This window comes from Medicago sativa, chromosome 8 (assembly GCF_051527215.1).
Source record: "Medicago sativa cultivar Bolivia chromosome 8, Bolivia_mono, whole genome shotgun sequence".
In the NCBI taxonomy this organism is placed as follows: Eukaryota; Viridiplantae; Streptophyta; class Magnoliopsida; order Fabales; family Fabaceae; genus Medicago; species Medicago sativa.
This window is the reverse complement of record NC_140756.1, coordinates 26790141-26804648: the sequence shown is the minus strand read 5'-3', so window position 1 is coordinate 26804648 and position 14508 is coordinate 26790141.

Genomic DNA, 14508 nt, shown 5'->3' with positions numbered 1-14508 from the left:
GACATCTATGGAGATTCTGCACTTGTCATTAATCAGATAAAGGGTGAATGGGAGACTCATCATGAGAAGCTGATCCCCTACCGTGACTATGCCAGACGTCTGTTGACATACTTTACCAAGGTTGAGCTGCACCATATTCCTCGGGATGAAAATCAGATGGCTGATGCTCTTGCTACTTTGTCTTCTATGTTTCGTGTCAATCACTGGAATGACGTGCCCGTAATCAAAGTGCAGCGTCTCGATAGACCCGCTCATGTGTTTACTATTGAAAATATGCCAGATCAGGCTAATGAAGATGTGAATGATAAAAGGCCTTGGTATTATAATATCAAACAGTTCTTGCAGAGTCATGAATATCCACCTGGTGCTTCCAACAGGGACAAAAAGACCTTGAGAAGATGGGCTAGCAGATTCCTTCTGGACGGAGAAATCCTATACAAGAAGAACTATGACATGGTCTTGTTGAGATGTGTTGATAAACAAGAAGCTGAGAAGTTAATGCATGATGTACATGATGGTACCTTTGGGACCCATGCTTCGGGCCACACTATGTCGAGGAAATTGTTAAGAGCCGGCTATTACTGGATAACCATGGAGCGTGACTGCCACAAACATGCTAAGAGATGCCACAAGTGTCAAATTTATGCTGACAAGATTCATGTGCCTCCACATGCTCTCAATGTTATGTCTTCCCCTTATAGACCTCAGATGAATGGTGCAAGCTTTATGTGAAGAATTCAAGATTGAACATCACAACTCTTCTCTATGTGGGGCATTGATATGATCGGAAGAATTGAACCAAAAGCTTCCAACGGACATCATTTCATTCTAGTGGCAATTGACTACTTCACCAAGTGGGTCGAGGCTGCCTCCTATGCAAATGTGACCAAGCAAGTGGTTGTCAAGTTTATCAAGAATAACATCATCTGTCGATATGGTGTTCCCAACAAAATTATCACTGACAATGGTTCTAATCTGAACAATAGCATGATGCAAGCTTTATGTGAAGAATTCAAAATCGAACATCACAACTCTTCTCCTTATAGACCTCATATGAATGGTGCAGTTGAGGCCGCTAACAAGAACATCAAGAAGATTGTTCAGAAGATGGTCACTACTTACAAAGACTGGCATGAGATGCTACCTTTTGCCCTGCATGGTTACCGTACTACGGTACGCAGTTCAATCGGGGCAACTCCTTTCTCTCTGGTATATGGTATGGAAGCAGTTCTCCCTCTGGAAGTGGAGATTCCATCTCTTCGAGTGATCATGGAAGCAAAATTAACTGAGGCTGAATGGTGTCAAAGTCGGTACGATCAATTGAATCTGATTGAAGAGAAACGTATGGATGCTATGGCTCACGGACAGTTGTATCAAGTGCGAATGAAGAATGCTTTTGACAAGAAAGTCCGACCTCGAGAATTCAAGGAAGGCGAACTTGTATTGAAAAGAAGAATAAGCCAGCAACCCGACCCAAGGGGCAAATGGACACCTAACTACGAAGGTCCTTATGTTGTCAAGAAGGCTTTCTCTGGTGGTGCTTTGATTCTTACACACATGGATGGTGTTGAACTCCCAAATCCTGTTAATGCCGATATAGTCAAGAAATACTTTGTCTAAAAAGAAAAGAACAGCGTGGTAGGTCGAAAACCCGAAAGGGCGGCCTAGGCAAAAATACGCTTCCCGGTGGATCGAAAACCCGAAAGGGCGATCCAGGCAAAAGTTAGGGACAAAAAAAATGTGGAAAAGCTCGCTGAGATTGTACGCAACTCAGGCAAAAAGGAGCGCCTCGATGAGTCAAAAACCCGAAAGGGCGGTTCATGCAAAAATGAGGTTGACAATAAAAGACAAGTAACTATATCTGGCAAATCACCATCACCCCTTGGGGCATCTACAACTGTCAATGATCGTCTTCATCAGAAGCATCTGTGCTTGTGAATTCAAAATTTCTATGAAATATAGCGGTCATCGTGTTCAATGTACCACCAACCAATAAAATTACCATTTTCCAAGCTTTGTAAATCCGTGAAGTTATGCCTTTGGCTGATTTTCACTCTTCTACATCAATTTGAGCCTATGCTATTGTTTGAAATTCTATTTTTCTTTCTATTTTCAATGCTATATACAAAATATTTTCTTTCCATTTTGATAATGTCAATATATGAAACAAACATTTTTGAAAATTGAAAAATCTTTTCCTGTCTATTTTGAAAAGCAAATCTGAGCAACAGGGTACATTTCAATGAAACATGCATGAATAAATGAATGTCAATGTCTATTTCAATACATGTTACAAGCAGGTTACTCCCCAGGATGATCTGTGGTCAATGGCAAGAATGAAAAAAACAGAATGGAAATTTGAAAAAAATACAAATGAAAAGCTCGCTAAGTTGAAAACCCGAAAGGGCGGCTTAGGCAAAAATGAGCACCCCGCTGATTGACAACCTATGAAGGCAATTCAGGCAAAAATGGGGCAATGAAAAGAATTTGTTCCCGGTGAATCGAAAACCCGAAAGGGCGGTTCAAGCAAAAAAGGGATTGAAAAATGAAAAAATGAAAGAATGATTCAATTGGTTCCAAGCATTCATCTTTGCATCATTCATTCTTGCTTGCATCCAATCACTGCACTAACAGGTTTGATTCTCCTTCCTTTCCTTGTTCTTGAATTGGAAAATACATGTTTTTACATGATTAACAATGGTTAGGGTTAGGGTTATGTTATACCCTAATTTTGGACCTAAAAATACTTGTTCAAATTTTCTTTCATCTTTGATATATGTCTATTATTCTTGAACATTTGCCAATTTGTTATTGCTTACACTGACATTTCACTCTGCTTTATCTCTCAATTTAGCTTTACAAATATTTTTTCAACTGTGTATTTGTCCATGTTTTCTTGCATTCCAAGTCATCCAAAAAATACTTTTCTTGCATTTCAAGTCATTTGAAATTGTCTCTGATCAATTGCATCTTTCTCTGCATTTTATTTCAATGTTATTTGCAAAATTCATGAAAAAGGGTATTTTAGTCATTTCCTGTATCCAAACTCATTTTAGCCCTTAAAAATTGTTTGAGTCTTTTCAATTGGTTTGAATAAGTCTCTATTTTAATTCTATGTCAAAATCCATTTCAAAAATTGCATTTGAAGTCATTTTGAGTCAGTTTAGCCCCTAGGGGCATTTTAGTCTTTTCATATGTTAAAACCCTGTTTAATTTCTAAAATTTGTCTCTGAGTCTTTTAATTTTGCTTGCATAAACTCTTGCTTTAATTCCATGTCAAAAACCATTTCAAAATTGCATTTGAGTCGTTTTAGTCCCTAGGGGCATTTTGGTCATTTCACACAAAATTTTGACAGAGAGAGGTTAATTTAAAGTACCTCATTTAAGTAATTGATTCGTTTTAGTCCGTTTTGTCTTTTTTAATCGTTTCACTTTACGTTATTTTCAAATTACGTTTTTTACCAATTTTATTTTAATTACATTTTTAGTCCTTTTTGTCATTTTGCATTTTTAGTCCTCTTATTTCAGTTAATTGCAGATTGGTCCAAAGTCTGTTACAAGTCCAGTGCCACATGTCATTATCTTACTGGTCCAGGTCCATACATGTCACCTATAAAAGCCAGTCATCAGTCAAAGTCAAGGATCACCACTCATTTTTTTGCCAAGTCACCACAAACACCTTCACATTTCTCTCTCTCTCCACCAAAACATATCGAAAACCCAGAAAATTGATGAACGCATTGAAGTTCATCAAGAACATTCAACCGTGATTCATCCCCAATTTTCCAGAATCAACAACAAATTCACCAGAATTATCACAATCCAAACCAAACTCGTCACAATTCATCACAGATTCAACCAAGTAAAAACACAATCTCTCAAAACCGAATCGAATTCGATCAAGAAAGCTAGCATAAGACCAAACTGAACGCACACAGAAACAAACTCATAAAGATTGAATCAAAATCATCAAAACCGAATCAAGGTGTTCAACAAAATCCAATCAAATCCCAATTCAAGCTGAATCAAAACCCTAGGGTTTCGAATCGAACGTCAAAGTGGAAATCGACAGCGAAAGGAGCTTGAAGCTACGAATCACGCAACAAACACCTCACAAATTCAGTTTCGCAACAAGATCGTGACAGAGACGAAGGAGAAGACGAGGATTTCTCCGATTTGTTCGAAGATTCGCGAAGCTTTCTTTCTCAGTTCGTCGTTTTCACCGTTAAACACTGAGGTAATCTCGTCTTTCTCTCTATCTATCCGTTTGTTGTTGTTTTCAAGTTAAAGAAATGTAGATCTAGGCTCGTATGTGGTTGGTTTCGAAAATCTAGTACTGGATTTGAATAGAGGAGAAGAAGACGGAGCTGTTGATATAAAAAGTTTGGAAAAAAAAACAAAAAAAATAAGCTCCGACGGCGGCGCCGCCACCTTAGGGCGGCCGGCCACCGCGCCGGAGCATCTATCTTCATCTTCCCCGTTCAACCAGTCCTAGAGAGAGAGGAAGAGAGTCTGTAAACTTTAGAGAGAGAAAGAAGGGGCTAAAATGAAAGAAAACCGGTTTATAAGCTTATATAGGCCTGGGGCGGGTCGGTTCAGCCCATGGCCTGACCCGTAACCCATGGATTCAGCCTGATCCATCTCCTCCCTAAGCCCAACAACACGTTTTCTTGCTTCTGCAGGCTTGCATGATCATTTTGCTATGCGCACACCCCCTTCCTGTGCTGTTTTACTGATTTCTTGCTAATTGCACCCCTGTCCGTCTAATTTTTTTTCCATAAAAATTTCTAAAAATTTTCCATATGTTCTTGACATTTTTTCCTGGACATTTTTGTGATATTTTTATGTGTCAAAACCTGAGGAAAATATATGTAGCATTTTTTTTACTATTTTTGTTAAAATTGGTGATTTTCTTGTACATTTTAAGTCTAAAAGTCCTTTAAAAATTCCTAAAAAAATTCCTATGTGTTTTTGATCATTTTCTTGATATTTTCGTGATGATATTATGTGTTAAATCTTGATTAAAAAATAGGTGATATTTTCTAGTTAATTGTTTACTATTTTTGTTAAGAAAATTGTGAAGTTTTATATGTTTTTGTGTCTAAAAATTCTTTAAAAATTCTAAAAATTTTCATACACATTTCTTGATAGTTTTGTGGTATTTTTGTGATGATTTTTGCATATTAAAACTTGGAAAGAATAATGTGATGGTTTTCTTGCTATTTTGTGATGTTTGTATTAAAAAAAAATTGTGAAAATTGCTTGATTCTAATTCCAACTTCTTGATAAAAGTTTGTGGCCTATACCATATGATTTTGTGAAGTTTTATCTAATGATTGTATGTGCTTTTGCTGCATGTGTATGAATTGTGTTCAATTGCTTGGGTTGCAAGTTATGTTTGTGAATAAATGATGCAAATATGCTTAGATATATCATGAATCTTGACTTGAATGTGTTCTTATAATTCTCATATCATTAATTGTAATAAAACCTTTAGAAAATTGTCATGATATGAGGATTATAGGTCATATATTTGTCTTGATGTCATGGTAAATTTTAAGTGTATTTTGCCACTTTTAGGTTAAGAGTTTCATTACTTTTTGTTAAGTTTTTTAGTATTTCTTTTGCTTATAATTTTCATGCCATTACACCTTATGCCACTAACCACTCTACTTCATGTTTCATACATCATGAGCATTTCATCCTCCATCCCACATTCTCATCCTTTTATTTCTTGCACTTTAAAATTCATGCAAGGCTTAGAATGTAAAGACTTAGGAATTTTGTAATATTTTTCTTATGCTTTTAATTTCTTGCAAGACCATAGAATGTATCTAGGCCAATGATGTAATATGGACTATGGACTCTAATGATGTACACCGACACAAGCACCGACACATGCACACACATCACATGGATATTTTTAGATGTATGGCTAGGATATGCATGTTTAGATGTATGTTTAGGATTGTATGTTTAGATGAATGCTTAGGCTTTACACTTAGAAAAAATCATTTTCCAAACAAACATGAACAATATCACTCAAATCATTTTCACAATAAACCTTGGGATCAAAATCCCATTGTATTTTCCCTTTATTTTCTTAATCAAATTTCAATGAAAATTAATCATACTTGACGTTTTTCCAAAATAACTAATCAAACCTCACTTTTTTCCTCAATCTCATGCCTTTAAGGCCTCTCAATCTCCTTTCTTCAAAATCCCATTTTCAAACTTAAAATCAACCAACAAAAACAAAAACATTTTTGGAAGAGAACTACGGTGGATTTGATCCCTTAAACGGGTACGTAGGCAAGGAATCAATATTCCTTCAATTCAAGTAAAACAAAATTCAAACACATTCTTCTCCCTCCAATTCTTCACTTAGAAAACTCTTAGGTTTAAATAACCACTTTCAAAATAGCATTTAAAAATAAAGCGCGCGCGTAGAAAATAAAGACGGTTCCTATAGGTTACTATAGTCGTTATGGGTGCCTAACACCTTCCCGTAGCGAAAACAACTACCGGACCTCGATTCTCAAGGGTTTTGCTTATTTTTTCCCTTCCCAAGAAAAAATGAGATATCACCGGTTAAAAAGGTTCAAACGTAATCAATGTTTGACACCCGAAAACCAAGATAAAACAGGTTAGAATTGTGATTTGTGATTAGAGATTGTTCTTCATTGATTATAGTTTGAAAAGGAACAAGAATCATAACCTACATGCAACAAACATTCTGTTTTGGATCTATGACCCATTTGTAATTTTTTCAATAAAACAAGGGTTTGAATGATTTGTATGCAAATGTTGTGATTTTGATTTCTTTTCATGAATATATTGTGTTGTAGAGACATAGGATGAAACCTAGGGTTGAAAATTGCTGGTTTGTGCTTTGAAATTGCAGGAACAAAGATTTTGAAAATTTGAAAATTGCAGGAACGAAGAATTACGCTAATAGCGAAATCTACGCTAATAGCGAAATTTTTCCAGAAAATTTCGCTATTAGCGTGGCAGGCGCTATTAGCGTAGCTCTTCAGACTTGCCCAGATTTTCAAAATTTTTGATGTTTTTAAATGATCAAATTCCACTGTGTGCTAATTTTTTCTATACTATATGTTGGTATTTCCTGGTTATTTTGCAGATGGCACCTAAGAACCAAGAAAAAATCACCGGGACCAAACGTCCTAGAGGCAAAGGTGCCTCCACCTCTGCTACACCCAACATCCCTTTCCCACACCAGCCCACTCTGCCAGGTTCAAAAAGATGGTCCAATATAAAACCTGGCATGAGAAAACTTTTGATATCAACCCTGTTGGCCCAAACAATCATTTGTTGCGCATGTTTACCAAGCGTAAATGGGATAAACTCCTCACCCCTGAAACCGAAATTAACACTGATTTAGTGAGGGCGTTTTATTGTAATGTTGTCCCTGATGCCTCACCCGCCACAATTGATGAAACTTTTTCCTGGACTTCCTATGTGAGAGGGAAGCAAATCCCTTTTGATAGGGATTCGATTAATGCTTTCCTCGACAATGCTTGTGTCCTTGAGCCATCTCCTGATCCAACCATACCTCCCCTGTGTACTTATGCTAAGAGAAATGCTAAAGGTAGCTGGAAGTATGAGCAGATAGAGAGGGACATCATGCTGAAGGGTAGGTATTTTGTGAGGAAAGACAACAATGAGGTTAGGCATGCACTAACAAAAGAGATGACCGCAGAAGCATGTTTAGCTTTTCAGTTTCTTGTCCATAATGCCTTACCTAGAGCCCACACTTCTGATGCCCCAAAGGCTGTCATCCCACTTATTTGGTGTATCATCAAAGGAGTGCAGGTCGACATTGCTCGGATAATAGCTAATGAGTTGAAGCAGGTGACTGTAAAGTGTGCTACAGGTGCCAAGAAAGTTGCTTTGTTCTATCCAGGACTTATCATGGGTTTGCTAAGGGCCAATGGAGTGACCATTTCTGGGCCCTTTGATGAAGACATTGAGAGCTCCATCAATGACTCTTCCATTCATACCTGGGAGAAGCGTGAGCAAAGGGCAGCCCAATATCATTTTTCTGATGATGAGGGTGGCCCATCTGAGGGATCTGGTTCCTTTGATTTTTCAGGTTTGCAGACCTTCATGCTGGAGCAACAGATGCACAACCAATATGTGCGTGACCAGAACAGCTTCATTATGAATCAGAATGAAGCAATTTATAGGAGCAACTTGGGTATTCATCAGGACCTGTATAATGCTCACATGTATCCGGGAAATGCTGATTACCCGGTTATGACACCTGATCAGTACCAGAGTTATGTTCACTGGCCTGAGGGCAGGCCAGGTCCTTATGTGGGGGTGGCAGATGCTGTGGATGATGAGGCTACTCCTGATGATGCTGGAGGTGAAGATGATGATGTGGATGTGGATCTTGACATGGATGAAGCTGAAGATGATGCTGAGGATGATCAGTGACCATTCTATGAGTTTTTAGTGATGTTTTTTATTTTTGCTTTCGAACTTATGTTTTCTTTATTTCATGTTGGAACTTATTTAATTTGGTTGTATTTTGTACTCTTCTAGCACTGTGGTTTTTAGTGCTCGACCTGATACTTTAGTACTTTATATTATTATGGTTTAATAACTTAGCTTTTTGGTTTTTAACTTATGTTTTGGATGAATTTTTGTTTAAATCTTGCTTGTGTCTCTCAAAAGAAAATTGCTCATGAACAATAAATCTTAAAGTGCTCCATGGAGCCAATGTTTGAGCAAAAGCAAGTGAGTGATAATGATATTACTTGTGAGAAAGCGTAAAGCCAAGGTATTGGTTTCCTGTTATTCTAGGTTTTTAAATAAGAATTTGAAACTTGTACTTTGCACAAAATATATATCATTTAATTCTTATCATAAACATAAATATTTTTGAACCACTTAGTACTTAACATAAATGTGAGGTAGCTTCAATCTGTTGTATATATGCTGGAGACCGATAATCACCGTCTAACTTGTTTTAGTTATGTTAAATCTGATAATTATTTTGAATTGTTTGAAAGCATGGAAAGGATCAAGGCACTTTTTGAATTGAGAGTAACCTACTTGACCACATAAAGCCTACCTGTGAGAAGAGCGAGTATCTGATACCCCAATCTGAGCCAAATGAATCAAGTCCTCAAACATGAACTGTCAATATTCATAAGCACAATGCTTGTTGAATTTGCCTGAAATTTTTCAAAAATCCAGTTCATGGTTGAATCTTATAGGACTTTGATATTTTTACTTTGTTGAACAACCTATTTGTACTTTGTCCCTTGCCTTAGGATAGGGGAACATTCAATTAGAGTTTTGTTGTATTCAAGTTGGGGAGAAAAAGGAGGCATTATATGTCAAGTTTGTGGTGAAAGTGTTAAAATAACCTGACAACATTGAATCAAAGAAAAAGTTGTACATTTGATAAAGAAAAGAAAAAGAAGAAAAATAAAGAAAAAAATCAAAAATAGAATAAGTTTTCAAGGTTATTGGTTTGATTGTTAATCACCAAAGGTTGTAATTATTGGTAGGGAAGGTATTGGATTTCAAGTTGTATTACACAGAATGTTCCTCTTTGATAGGCTTTCTGATCAATTGCCCCACATATGACATTTCTTTTGTAGCCCGACCAAGTTATAACCCTTGCAAGACCTTTTGATCCATGCTTTTATGCTTTTTGAGACGATATTTGGAGGGACACCTAACTTAAATAGGATGTTAGCATGATTGTTGGATGTGTGTTCATTACCTCACTTATTGTTATCATAGTATTGCATTTACTTTTAAAGAAGTGTGTTAGGTGTGGTTCATAGATAGTTATGTTTATGTTTTGAAGTTTATGATGTATAGTTTGTGCTTAGGACATATTTCACATTCTTAGTTTGCACCTAGAGTAGCGGAGGACTTCATGCTTGCTAGCGCGATCATATTTGAATCACCATTTGTTTAAATTTTTGTTTTGAATTGTTTGACACCATGTTAAAAACCTTGTCCAAAGCCTTGTTAGTTTCCTTTTCAATTGATTTGTTTGAGGACAAACAAAAAGCCAAGTTGGGGAGAGTTTGATAAGTGTTTAAAAGTGATATATTTCATATAGGAGTTTAGGCATTTTAGTGACTTGTTTTGCAAGATTCTCCATGGAAAACTCCAAATATTATGCAAATATGTCATTTATGCTTTTGAGCCTTATTCTACCCTTTTTGTGCAGGAAAATACAAGCAAGGAGCAAGAAACGTCAAAGTTCAAAGTCCTACGCCATTAGCGTGTCCTACGCTATGAGCGTGATGAAGAAATGCCCAAGTCCAGAGAGTCACGCCATTGGCGTACCTGGGGCGTGATTCTGGGCAGATGTCAAGATACACGCTATTAGCGTGAGATACACTATTAGCGTATTACGTCCAGAGAGGTACGCTAATAGCGTACCTGGAGCGTAGAAGCAGAAGCTGGTCATGAAGAAACACGCTATTAGCGTGGTTTACGCTATTAGCGTAAAAGCTCCAGAGGACCACGCTATTAGCGTAGCTGGAGCATAGAAGCAGGGCAAGGCCAACGTGGCACAAGCCCATTGGCTAGATTATAGGCCGACATATCACGCTATTAGTGTAAATTGCGCTATTGGCGTAGGTACAATAACACAGGCCCTTTAAATAGCATTTTTACCTCTCTTTTAGGTCATTCACTATTCCATTGATATTTTCATATATTCTAAGAGAGAGGTCAGAGCTATTTCCAAGAGAGAAACACAAAGCAAGTGGTTTAGGAGTAGATTCAACTCAAGATCACTTTGGACACGAAGGATCTTGACATAGAATCTTCATCTTTCCTTCATCTTTTGCATAGTATACATGTCTATGTGTAGCTATCATCTTCTTTGTAGTATTGAGGTAACAAACAAGCTATTATGTAATCTTTTGATCTTTTAATATATAAGGTTCTAGCTTAATGATTCAATATTGTTGTTATTCTTATGTTTAATGCTTTCAATGAGATTCAAGATGATTTGGACACAAACTCTTGAATCTAGAACTAGAATAACAATCTATCTTATGTTATATCACTCTTGACAAGTTTGTAAACCTTTGATAATTACTTTTAATCAAGAACTTATTGCTTTTGGATACTTAATCAGGCTGGACACGGTCGATTAAGTTATCTGATCGACTTTGTTATCGTTTAAGGGATTTGGATACGAATGTTTAAACGATAACCTAGAAATAACGATGTCGCTTTGGACACGAAGGATGTCGTAGAAATGATTGTGATAATATTGGTTATAAAGCTAGAGTCTGTTAATCGATCGAGAGATTGCTGCTGTTATGCTTGCTCGTTATCTTATACCGCAAGCGAAATAGTTCGATCTCCTCTCGTTTTTACTTTTACTTCATCTTTGGATATAGTGTTACAAACAAACATTTTATACACGATACCTTAATGTGAAAGATTGTGAAAATGCTTATGATTAACGCAACTCCCTGCGGAAAACGATCCTATATATACTCACGTGTACATAGTTATGACATGTAGAAATAAACTACATCAACAAATATAACAGTATTGGAAGGGAGGCAGGAGCCTTATTCAAGGCCCTTCACTTTGTTGATGCGAACAGATGAAACCGGGTTGTCTTCGAGTCCGACTCATCTACTCTAGTGCAAGCTCTATCGTCTCCGGGCCATGGTGATTCGAAATTCTATGTTATTGTTTCTAGTATTATTTATCAGTTATCTTTACATTCCAACTTCGAGGTGAAGTTTGTTTGGGGATAAGCAAACATAGTTGCTCATACTTTAGCTAGGGCTGTTTGTTCTTGTGCTAGTCACCATATTTTTTATTCTTATCCTTCTTGTATTGAACATGTTGTAAATTTTATTTATATTTCAAAAGTTTTCAAATATATTTTTTGTCCCTCATTTTAATTGAAAAATATTTTAGTAGAAAGTATTTGATTCAATTATTTAATAATAAGAGACTAAAGAGTAACAGGTGCATTATGACATTAAAGTGTGCTAATTCTCTTTTTTACGGTTAGCTTTTGGCTTAGTCAAATAGAGGTAATCAAAATTCATTTGTAACGGTTTTGTGCCTAAAGTAAGAAATGTAAGGAAATAATCATCCACCTCTCAATTGTAATTATAATCACAATCTTTTAATTGAATTATGGCAGTACGGTCATTTTTGTAAAAAGAACATGTACTTCTTTGAGGAATATGAAAAGATATTGAAACTCTTCTCAAAAATATAGTTTTCTTTCCTCCCAACTATTTTATTTTTGGGTAACATTTCCTGTGATTATCAAATTTCAAGCTGTTCTGTCACCTCTGACATGATTCATGTTAGAGAAGAACTTGTTGTATCCTGGGAGGATATTCGCTTATGAGGCGGATAAATTCTTAAGGTTAGTGACTTCGTCACGCCTCAGGTATGTAATGGTTTATTGTTTTGCAGGTTATCACCTTTCATGGTTTCATGTTTGTTTACTTCGATTCTGCCGACTGCAAATCACCGCAATTTCAAGAACAGATAAGTTTCCTTGAAATCTCCCTTGATTATTCTTTTTAATATTTAATTGACACTTTTATTTATATGATGATTATTATTTATAGAGATAATTTATTCCTAATTTTACAACAGAACATTGGTTGATTAAGGATAATAGATAACTTTGCTTCGATAAAAAAAATGTTAAACATATTACTTTGACCAAATTTGCTGTCTTGGGACATTTTATGACTATAAATAGTCTTACATGATTCAACATATTCATTCATTCTTCACTTCTCATCCATTCTTACATTTTATTTCTCATTTTTAGTTAGAAGTGTTTTATGATATCATGGTCATTGTTGGCCATTCATACGATCCCTGAAATAGCATTTCAATTGTTGTAAGGATCGTACGACGGTCAATATAATACTTTGATATCAATCACAACATATTTTTTTTGGTTTTATTAAGTTACGAATTGTACAATCTAAATAACCCTATAATATGGTTGAAAGTTTCAAATCCAAACAAAACATATTTAAAAAAAAAAAGGCTAAAGTGTACTTTTGGCCCCCTAACTTTTAAAAGCTTGCGATTTTGGCCCCCCAAGAAAAAAAATATCAATTTTGGCCATCTATGTTTTCCCCCTTTTGCACTATTCGTCCAAATGGTCAATTTTGACCGGTCAACGCCTGCGTGGCATGCCACGCGTGTAATTACTTAATTAAAAATAAATAAAAAAAGCCAGATAATCATCTTTTAAATTAAAAATCAGAAAATTAATTTTCAAAAATTAAAAAAATCCAAAAAATCAGAAAAAAATTAAAATTTAAAAAGTAAAAAAAAATTAGATTTTTTATAAAGGTAAAAAAAATCAGAAAAAACAATTAGTTTTTTTTTCGAAATTTTAAAAATAGAAAAAAGTTCTGATTTTTTTTTCCAAATTAAGAATATATTTTAAATTCTGGTGTCAAATTTTCAAAATAAAAAAAAATATCAGATTTTTTCTACAAAAAATAAAAATTCTGGAAAATATTTTAACTTTTAAAAATCTGGATATAACTTTTTTTTAAAAATTTTCGAAAAAAATCTGAATTCTTTTCTAAATTAATTAATTTTTTTAAAAAACTGGAATTTAGATTTTGATTTGAATTAAAAAAAATTATATTCAAATTTTAAAAAATTAAAATATCTTCATAATTACGTAAAATCTGAATTCTGGACTAATAATTCCAGATTTTATAAAAATTCAAGAATAAAATTTTCTCAAAAAAAAATCTGAATTTTTTCTAAATTTAAAAATTTTTAAAAAATTTATATTTGAGCTTTTCTGAATTTTAAATTTTCTAAATGATCATAAAAAATCTGAACTTTATTTTATTTTGAAAATTATTTTCTAGATTTTTAAATATCTTCTTAATTTTGAAAACAATCAGATTTTTTTTCTATTTTAAATTGTTTTCTCTGATTTTTTTAATTTTAAAAAAAAAATTCTGTTTTTCTGATTTTTTTTTTAAATTTTGAAAAATAATTTTTATTTTTTTAAATTTTTAAATTTTTGAAAATTAATTTTCTGTTTTTTATTTTTATTTTTAATTTAGAAGATGATTATCTGGATTTTTTATTTATTTTTAATTAAGTAATTACACGCGTGGCATGCCACGCAGGCATTGACCGGTCAAAATTGGCCATTTGGACGAATAGTGCAAAAGGGGGAAAACATAGATGGCCAAAATTGATATTTTTTTTCTTGGGGGGCCAAAATCGCAAGCTTTTAAAAGTTAGGGGTCAAAAGTACACTTTAGCCAAAAAAAAAGACAACCAAAAGAGTAACAAGGAGGACAAAATACTTTTAGACTTCTGTCATATTTATAAATAACTTTTGTTTTTTTAAATTTATTAAAAAATTGATGTATCTAAAATATAATATAGTCTAGATACATTATTTATTTAATAAATTTTAAAAAACAATAATTTATTTAATACTAGTCAAAATAATAATGATTGAGGCCC